This window comes from Eurypyga helias, unplaced genomic scaffold (assembly GCF_000690775.1).
Source record: "Eurypyga helias isolate BGI_N326 unplaced genomic scaffold, ASM69077v1 scaffold34515, whole genome shotgun sequence".
NCBI classification, from domain to species: domain Eukaryota; kingdom Metazoa; phylum Chordata; class Aves; order Eurypygiformes; family Eurypygidae; genus Eurypyga; species Eurypyga helias.
Window position 1 is genome coordinate 20818 of NW_010250120.1, and position 8398 is coordinate 29215.

General features: G+C 48.7%; 1 protein-coding gene across 1 annotated transcript in view; it reads right to left on the minus strand.

Annotated features, from left to right (window-relative positions):
* Positions 1 to 8398, minus strand: part of LOC104509602 (microtubule-associated protein 2-like) — a gene marked incomplete at its 3' end in the record, with an annotated part of 36707 nt that overhangs the window by 19507 nt on the left and 8802 nt on the right. The gene's annotated exons all lie outside the window — the stretch shown is intronic.

Below are 8398 nucleotides of genomic sequence, written 5' to 3' on the forward strand. Positions count from 1 at the left end.
TTGTTTAGCCTGGAGGAGGCTGAGGGGAGACCTGATGGCTCTCTGCAGATCCCTGAAAGGAGGGTGTAGGGAGGCGGGGGGTGGGGTGTTTTTCCCGGGGGGGGAGGCGGGTGCTGGTCTGTTCTGCCAGGTAACTGGTGATAGGACAAGAGGAAATGGCCTCAAGTTGTGTCAGGGGAAGTTTAGATATTAGGAAAAGCTTCTTCATTGGAACAGGCTGCCCAGGGAAGTGGTGGAGTCACCATCCCTGGAGGTGTTCAAGGAACATGTAGACGTGAGGCTTGAGGACATGGTCTAGTAGGTATGGTAGTGTTGGGTTGATGGTTGGACTGAATAATCTTATAGGGCTTTTCCAACCTATGTGATTCTGTGATTCACCACCTGCATGGCTGGGCACACGCCTGAAAACAGACCAGGAATTTCAATGCTGGCACAGAGACAGAGGTTTCTAAAGGCAGACAGCAATACGCCCTGCTCCAGGCCAGGAGATGCTCTCAGAGCCCCCATTAACACCATCCCGAGGTCAGAAATCAAAGCTCTGCTCACTCACCACTGTGTCCTTCAGGCAAGGGCCAGCTGGGAAGGGGAAGTATATTTAAATCCATGCCCTGCATGTAACTTCACAGCAACTGTCCTAACAAGGGATGTTGTCCATTAGATTAATAATATATGTTGGTATTTCTATTCCCCAATTCACCTCCCTCCTAACTGGTCACCAGGAGGGCACTGACTGCCACAGTTTTGTTGGCTGCAGCCAATGGCTAAAGATGGATGAGCATGGCAGAACACTTACCAAGCAGTGAAAAAAAATATTAACTGATTTAAAAGCCTGTTAGTGCAAGAATATGAGTATAAACTCGCCCAGGGTAAATTCAGACTAAAAATCTGAAGAGACTGCTTTCCTACTGTCAGGGTTCTGAAGTTCTGGCAGCCTTCCACATCACAGGAAACAACCCAACTGGTTTTGAGATGCAGCTCAATACACTCACGAAAGGGACTACGTACGGTACAGATGCCTGTATTAGCAGGAGACTGCGTGCGGCAGCTCTAGTCCCCTGCCCCTCTGTTCAACGACATGCTCCTAGTATCAGATGAAAGTCCACTTCGTGGTCAAGTAGATCAAATCGAGAACCATCACCCCATAAATCAAATCATGCTTGTAGCTACTCCTATGGACCAAAGAACATGGATATTGATTTAAAGCCCATCAACCTTCCCAGCTGCCTTTCAGGAGCCTGCACCTCATCTGGGGGCTTTCCAAATGTCTCCTGCTCCCGCCTCTGCTGGATGCTGGGGGTGTTTCTTGGCACCTCCTGGCCCTTCCTCTTGCGAGAAACATGGAAGATGTGTCCCAGACCATCCCGTGGAGTTGCTGTTGCAGAGCAGTGGAAACTCTAAGAAAAGGCTCCAATTAAGTTTTCAGATCTAGAATATGCAAACATATCCCAGATTTAGTACCCTGGAGCATATCCAAAGGAAAACCACTTGGTCACCTGCTCTCTATCACCCAAGCTACCACAAACATCTTCCCAGCAAGGCAAGGCAAATCCCTATCAAAACCTGTCTCCTTTGTTACAGAATTTATACTTGTTCACATCCAGCCTGGTTTTAAGGTGCAAATGGGCTCTCCAAGGCTGGAAGACAGTTCCTGCCCCTCTCAGCTCTCTTCCTGATTTAATTTGCTTAGGACAAAGATGTTCCACAGGGAGATATGGCTGGGAGTGAAAGGTTGCCTCCTGAAAAATGAAAATTTCCATTTCAGGCTATGCAAAATAAATAAATAAAAATGCAAATCGCCTCTGGGTTTGGGGAGGGGGGTGTTTGCTTGGGTTTTTTCAATCAAGAAAGGCTCATTTCTGAACACTCCGTTGATGGATATTTTGGGTGACACAGGAGGCACAGGCGGTTCGCCAGAAGAGCAGTGCTTTCGCTATACATGACTGCTGCAAAAGGACAGACATTTTTGTACTAATGGACACTATAAATAGCAGATCCAGTGGGTAAGTCAAATCCTCACAGGGCAGCTATTGAGACTCTTCATAGTTTCCTTATGGTTCAGTTAAAGTTCAAGGGAGCTTAATGATAAAGAACATAAAAAAAAGGAGAGTTAGCCAGCCAGGCAAATTTTTCACAGCCTAAAAGCTCCGGATTCATTAGAGAGAGTTTTGCTTGTAGAAGTTTGCCTACCTGCTTACAGAGAGGGAAAACATTCTCTGACTCTACTCTGTCCCACAAAAAAAGGCAGTAACAAATGACAACACCAAATACACGTTTCTTAAAGGCAACAAAGACCTTGGCTTCACAAAAGGCTCAGCACAACGAAGAACGGCAATATGGCTTTCCTTTGCACTTTGCAGAGAGTAAAATGCTGTTTCTTATCACCAAGATGTCTGCTGCTTATGATGCAGGGCACAGTCTGATTCCAGGGAATGTGGTACCCGAAAGTACAGGTGGTCCTTCAATGTGATGTCTGCGACGGAGAGGAGACACTGTGAAAGATACTCTGCACGAGCTTCCAGAAGCCCCTGACACCAAGCAGGCTGAGCTGAGAGGCCGGGAGCTGACAGACAGGGATGGCTCTTCCATCACTCCCTCGCAGGTTGTCGCTTCAGGGATGGGGCTGTCGGGTCAAGCCTGCCCATTTGCTACCAGTGCCAAGGCAGCTATCCATCAGGAGCTGAGAGAGCAAGCATCTTGCTGGGGCACTCTGATAATTTAAACCAAACTTAAAACTCAAACCAGTAACCAGTAATCCTGGTTTTGGAAGCCAGGTCAGTACCTCTATAGCCCCCAGCGTGCCAAAATGGGCTATCTGGAGTCTCCCTGCCCCACAGATCACTCAGGGACACAAACCCTTTCAGAGAACTGGGATGCACAGGAGATGCCCAACCAGCTACTGATGGTATGGGGAGCTGCAGCCTTTCCCCTGTGCTGGGTTCAGGCAGCCTCATGCCTCCAAAAGCTGCTGCCCTCCTCCACAAGTACACCCAAGGGTGCAACAGCTGCCCAATCTCCACCCCACTGTGCTCTGGCACTGATGTTTAAACTGCAGTAGGCACCATCCAGACACCCGAGAGCCTCCCTTCCGGGCCAGGGACTCAGCCAGAGGCTGTGAAGCGAGGCTACATGCCAACGCATGGCAACAGCAGAGCCAAAGATCCGGCATCGGGGCCAGTAGAAGGCCAAGGTGTGGTTTCAGAGCTCTCCTTCATTTCTTATTGATGCTGCTGTAGTTGTCAATGGGCTGCAGATGTCTCCGCTGGCACCTGAATCCATTACCTGCAGTCCTTTCATTTCCCAGGAAACCTTTCTAGTCCATTAAGGTTTTTAACAAACAGGTTTACCAGCCCCGGAGACAGATGTACGGATGGTGGCAAGAGGCTTTAAAAAAGGTGTCTGAGCTTTTGCCAAATATTTCCCGAAAGCTGTTAGAAGTAACTGGCAACTATAAAGGCAAGAGCAAAAATTAGATCTGTGACACATCTCCGCAGTGATGTGTGGTGTCTGTTCCCTTTGTGCCATCCTTAGTGGTTTTTCCTTCAGCCTTGAGCACTTTTTCTTTCCCAACCTGCCATAACCTCAGGCTCAACCCACTGAGGAACCGAGTTTGGCGTCAACCCCACTTCCTAGGTGAAACTGCCCAGGCTCAGACATTTGCCTGACAGCCCCCATCCAACAGTACCTTCATCTTCTCCCTCCCTCTACGCAATGCCGTATTATTACTCTGAGGGGGTGTTTTCAACAGAGGAAACTTCCTAGAGGCAGGGCTCCCGACACCTTCCCGCCTCGCAGGTATGTGCTCCGGATCCCTGCAGCAGAGGAGCCGGGGCTGGTACAGCTCACCCTGGGGAACAGACAGCTTATCAGCTCACGTAACAGCGTCAGGGGTTTCTCAGGCCAGAGCTGCCCTGGTCAGAGCACAGTTTGTCTCCCCAGCTCGTCTCCTTCCCTGGTGTTTCTGACACACAGCCAGTTCGCTCAGCTCACCTGTCTATCGCTTCTTCCCACTTGAGCCCCCATTTCACAGCAACACGCACAGCTCCTCCTAAAAAGAAACAGCATTTCACATCCCCACAACTTCCCCAGGACACTCTTCCTGGGCTGGAGCGGCATCACCCCTAGGTCTTTCCAGCATCAGCTCTATCCGATATCTCCGCGGTGACAGCGGAGCTAGATTTTGCTGTAGCCATGGAAGATGCCATCTGGTCTCAGTAAAGCAGGGCTTGTTAAAGGCATAAACAAAGTTTATCGTGCTGGAACCGCACAGCACAACAAATGCTGCAGGAGAAAACCGAAGGGATGATTGGAAGGAGGGATGGAGAGGAGGAGACTGAAAATTGTGTTGGAGCTTCACACGCATTCACAGTGTCACCTCTCAGACACCTACCAAGAAAATTAACAGTGAGCTTGGTTAAAGCAAAGGGTAATTAACGTTCCTGGAGCACTGAGGCTAAAACAGGGATAAAGAAAGATGCAAACAGATGGAAAGGACAGAATGATGCGTTTCATTAGTTTTGCTACATTTTAGGGAAGGAACACAGGCAGTGCACAGCAAAAGGATTAGCTACATGTGTGCTTGCAGAATAGGGAAAACAAAGCAATTTCAGTCAAAATGTGCCTGTCAAAATCCTCAGTGGGGTGCAGAGCAGTTTCCAAGGTAACCAGCACTAATTGTCCGCACGGTGGAACCGAGTCAACAACGAAAGCACAGAACAACCTGCGCTGCTTAGTGAGGCAAAATACCCCAAATATATTCCTGCAGAAAGGAAAGATAGGAAGTGGCTATTTGCTGTCTGACAATTTGAAAAGCAAACAGGACCGATGGATTTTTCCCCCCCGGGTACCGCAATTCCAAGTGCAGCAGGACTAAAACCAAATAGCTATTCGATTTGTGTAGAGGCATTAGCCTGTCCCCTAAGGACAGGTCCTGAATTCATGCTCAGCCCCCCCTGGAAGCTGGTGGACGACTCTCGTTTGAGTCAAGACTGCTGAAATGCAGGGGGGGGAAAAAAGGACCTGGGCTTCACCCAGTGACATTCCTGATGGAAAAAACAAAGACACATCTTGGACATTCTCACGGGGCTCGTGACAGCCCTAAATACTGCCTTTCACACTCAGGTTAAAGAGAAATGCACAGCAGCCATCAAAGCAGTATGAGTAAGTTACATAAAACCCAAATAATGCCAACAGATTACTGCTTGCAACTGAAGAAGAAAAAGCAGTAACATAGCTTTACAGAATTCAAACATTTGCTCTCAAATGGCTTTCGTGAGTGTAAATATTTTGCCCTAAGTAGGTCCTTGATCTGGATTTTTGGCAATATCAACAGTAATTGGCAGGAGGTATGAAGACAAATAAAGGGAATATCAGCTTTTAAATTAAGTGAAACCACAACAAAACTGACAAGTATCATTTGCCTAATAAACTCGCTGACTTGAAGCTACTGTAGCATCAATGAGGATAGTGACAGATTAATTTAATCACCAGGATTTACCAGCTGACGAACTGAACAGGTCAGAAAAGGCTTGTGTTCTGGGGAAGAGTGAGCTTTGATTGTTTAACACATTGAAACCCAAAGGTATGAACATTCAGACCACCCTTGGGTGAAAGACGTACTGCAGTGACTATGTGAGAAGAGCTGGATACCCAACCCAGCAGCTTCACACCCTGGTGAACCCCACAGCAAACAGGGTTTTGGGGTACTTCAGGTATTCAACAGCCCTCCTACCTTCTCCTTCAACTCCTAAGACTCACAGACTCATAGAATGGTTTGGGTTGGAAGGGACCTTACAGACCATCCAGTTCCAACCCCCCTGCCATGGGCAGGGACACCTTCCACTAGAGCAGGTTACTCCAAGCCTTGTCCAACCTGGCCAAGTAGCAAAATCCAAAGCGAACTCATGCTAGGAGCCAGGAGCAACTCCCCAGCATCCCAGCGCACATGCATTAGGCAGGGGCCTCACCCACGCTGTCTAGCAGCTGTAAAACAAAACACCGGGGGATCAGTCCCCACTGCTCCCCCCCCTCCTTGAAATATGGAAGTCTGTTAAAAAGGAGTCATACAGCTGTCAGTACAATAAAGCAATGCTTTAAGACAAGCCCTCATTACTGCAAATACTTGCTCCCTGTGCATCCCCTGAGTCGTATCTTCTTAAGTCTACTGCCTGGAACAAAATATTTACTGCTGTCAGCATTTCCCAACCAAGTCAGAGGTGGGAAAAGCTAATCGGTTCTGTTCTGTCTGATGCACCGGCAGCACAATTTACAGCTAACACGCACAACTGACGCAGACAACGCCAGCCCGTCAGCCAGGCCAATGCAGAGAGGTCCCACTGCCTTCCCTAGGACGTGGCATCAGCTAAAACCATCGCCTGTGCGTACAAAGCAGCTGCATCTACCTTACATTAAAACGAGGACTCCTCAGGACTCGTGCAGAAGAAACCACTTGGGCTTCAACACAAAGAACCAGATGTTTAATCTTGAGTGTGAGCAAATACACCGAACAGGTAACCCACTTCTAAATCAGTGTTTGTTTTGTCCTTCAGTACAAGTTACGATTTTAAACAGATAGACTTTTAAGAACCCCCACAGAAGTCAATGGAGCTTCAGCCACCTACAGCAGGAGGTGACCTGTCCCCTGAAGTTCATTTTTAGCTCCTTTTGAGCTGTTTTTAAACAGTTTTTACAGTGTTTCCTGTGGTGTTTTTTAAAAAGAATTCAAAAGTATGCCATATGACCCCTGCTGAAATTAACATTAACCCGTGCATGCACTGTGGGGATCCTAGTCGTGCCTGGTTCAGAAGGACCCCCGTGCTGCTTCCCAGCCCTGTGCCCCTACCAAGACCCCCGTCTTTCTCCTGCCGACTGCGCGGAAGGCTGTTGGGTACTCACAGACCAGCGTGTGCGAGTGTTCCCACAGACAGGCAGAGCACCATGTCACGTACACACGAACCGAGTCCCGTAGAGGTCACGATGCGGGGTGGATTTTCCGAGCAGTTCTCAGCCCTGCCATCTCTCCCTCTCTCACCCAGCACCTCCCCAGTGGAAGGGCATCTCATCCCTGCTGGGTCACTGCCTCCGAGCTGGACTCATCCCTGACCGCTCACAGCGCCTGCTCCCGTCCACTGCCTGCCCACCCTTGGAGAGCGCTGTCCCACACCTCTACGTGGATTAGGAAAGAGAAAAGCGCACCTACCCTTGAGAAGGAAGGTGCAAGAGATGCCCATAAAAGCCCCCAGGGTACCTTCTAACTACCCTGTGCACTTTTTCAGATTGACCTGTCTTCTCTGGGCACTTAAACGTGCGCCAGCTTCTGCCGCCATGGTGATGGGGACCATCGGGTGCTACAAGGAGAGCTGAGCCCAGGGTTGGGGTCACCGCAGCCACCACGAGAGGTTTGCATCCAAAGGCTCTCAAGTGTACAGAAAACGAGCGGTGGCTGTGGAATTCAAAGTCGCAGAAGGCTGGGATAAAACTGGGAGTACATAGAGAGAACAAGAGAGAAAAGAACTAAAAAAAAAAAAGCTAGAGGCAACACAAGTGCAAAAAGAGAGGAAAAGCTGACAGAGCAACTGCTTAGAAGGACAATATATTCCTCAACAGAGAGAAAAGATGACAGCGAAAGGAAAGAGAAAGCAACTCATGGGCAGGAACAATTACGGATCAGTTCCCTTTACAGGTCACCAACAACCCACGTAGGCTACATTACCCCAGCTTTGGCACATACCCAGGCTTCGGGGTAAAAAGGCACAGGCACAGCTGAAGCCTTTGCCTTCTCTCAGACGTGCTGCAAGGCTGCGGATGAAAAGAGTTTGGGTTCGTCAGCAAGACTGCCACATCCCTGCTACATGGGCAGCTGGTACTTCTGCTCCTCTTCATCAGCGTAGCCGTCTCGCCAGACGCACAGGCCGCGTGGACAGAGGAGCCGACTGTAAATGAGTTTCATCATCAGTGCCATAGGCTATATGGGTTGCTGGGAGCTGTACCAAACCGATCCTCTATCACTATGAATTAGTATCAAGGAAACAGGAAAAAAAAAGTGAGATACCTGGGGTTTATTTCTGCCCCCAAAGTATATATAGTGCCTCCAAGTGAACCTGATTTCCATGAGTGTTCAATCTATGCAGCCCTGAGTGAAGCAGCTAACAGGTTTTCCTGCCTCGGAGATAATGATATCTCACAGGTATTTTTCCATATACTGCATAATAATTAACGTATTAAAGTTCTACATTTTCCACATGTAGAAGGGTTCACCCCCATGACCTAACGTACACAGCTTGAGTTTCCTGCACTTTCTGCACATCATGAGGGCTGCTGCACTAATAACAAACCCCCAAAAACCCAGCCAAGACCACATTTCTGAACCACCACCTCAGAATGGCTCTTCCAAGAACCGCTC